The 1,740-nt window shown below is 54.1% G+C and overlaps 1 protein-coding gene across 1 annotated transcript in view; it reads left to right on the top strand.

Annotated features, from left to right (window-relative positions):
* Window positions 1-1,740, top strand: part of SMO (smoothened, frizzled class receptor) — a 12,884-nt gene that overhangs the window by 2,571 nt on the left and 8,573 nt on the right. The window lies entirely within an intron of this gene.

The following is a 1,740-nucleotide window of genomic DNA, read 5'->3' as shown; positions in this document are numbered from 1 at the left end:
CAGGGGATGGGGACAGTATAGAAAACTGTGTACGAGGGGAGTGGGGATGGGGACAGTATAGAAAACTGTGTACGAGGGGAGTGGGGATGGGGACAGTATAGAAAACTGTATAGGAGGGGAAAGGGAATGGGAACAGTATCGGAAACTGTAGGAGGGGAGTGGGGATGGGAACAGTAGAGAGGGGAGCAGTAGAATGGGGGACAGGGGATGAGTACTATGTAGGAGACTGTATAGCAGGGGAGTGGGGATGGGGACAGTATAGGAAACTGTGTGTCGGGGCCTGGGGATGGGGACAGTGTAGGAAACTCTGTAGCAGGGGAGTGGGGATGGGGACAGTGTAGGAAACTGTGTGTCGAGGGTCTGGGGATGGGAACGGTATAGGAAATTCTATAGGAGGGGAGTGGGGATGGGGACAGTGTAGGAAACTGTGTGTCGAGGGTCTGGGGATGGGAACGGTATAGGAAATTCTATAGGAGGGGAGTGGGGATGGGGACAGTGTAGGAAACTGTGTGTCAGGGGCCTGGGGATGGGAACAGTGTAGGGAGGAGCAGTAGAATGGGGTACAGTGATGGGTAAGTGGGGGACAGGAGATGGGTACAGTACAGAGGGGAGAAGGATAGTGAGGGACAGGGGATTGGTGCAGTAAAGAAGCTGTATAGTAGGGACTGGAGATGGGTACAGTATAGAGGGGAGTGGTAGATTGGGGTACAGGGAATGGGTACAGTATAGAAAATTGTGTAGCAGGGGCCTGGGGTTGGGTACAGTGTAGAAAACCATATCAGGGGACTGGGAGTGGGTACAGTGTAGAGGGGAGCAGTGTAATGGGGGCCTGGGAATGGGTATGGTATAGAAGGGAGCAGAATAGTGGGGGACAGAGGACAACTACAGTACAGATAAACTATAGCAGGGGACTGGAGATGGGTACAGTACAGAGGGGAGGAGGAGAGGGGGGTACAGGGGATGGGTGCAGTATTGAGGGGAGCAGGATAGTGGGAACCTGGGGATGGGTGCAGCATAGAAAGCTGCATAGCAGGGGAGTGGGGATGGGTGGAGTGTAGAGGGGAAGAGTAGAGTGGGGTACAGGGGATGGGTGAGTATAGAGGGTGAGCAGGATAGCAGGGCTCTGGGTGTTGGTGCAGTATAGAAAACTATTGCAGGAGAGTGGGGATGAGTGCTGTGTAGAGGGGGAGCAGGATAGTGGGGGACAGGGGGTAGGTACAGCATACAAAACTGTATGTGCAGATGGGTACAGCAGAGAGGGGAGCATGGGGTACAGGGGATGGGTATGGTATAGAGGGGGAGCAGTGTAGCAGGGGCCCAGGGATAGGTACAGTATAAAAAACTACAGGAGGGTCAGGTCATGGGGGCAGTGGGGAGGGGGGCAGAGGAGTGGAGGCTCTGGGTGGGTGCAGAAAATGTGTAGCAGGGGACAGGGAGCAGGTACAGTATAGAGGGGAGCACGATAGTGAGGGATAGGGGATGGGGTCAGTATAGAAAGCTGTATAGCAGGGGATATATGGGGATAGTTGCAGCACAGAGGGGAGCAGTAGGTTGGGGCACAGGAGATGAGTGCAGTATAGGGGGGTGGACAGTGTAGAAAGCTGTATAGTGAGGACTGAAGATGGGTACAGGAGAGGGGTATGGTATAGAGGAGGAACAGTATAGCATCGCCCCAGGGATGGGTACACTATAGAAAACTACAGCAGGGGGCAGGAGATGGGTACATATAGAGGGGAGCAG

This window comes from Lepidothrix coronata, unplaced genomic scaffold, assembly GCF_001604755.1.
Source record: "Lepidothrix coronata isolate B3197 unplaced genomic scaffold, Lepidothrix_coronata-1.0 Scaffold357, whole genome shotgun sequence".
Taxonomy (NCBI): Eukaryota; Metazoa; Chordata; class Aves; order Passeriformes; family Pipridae; genus Lepidothrix; species Lepidothrix coronata.
This window is presented reverse-complemented; position numbering and strand designations above follow the sequence as displayed.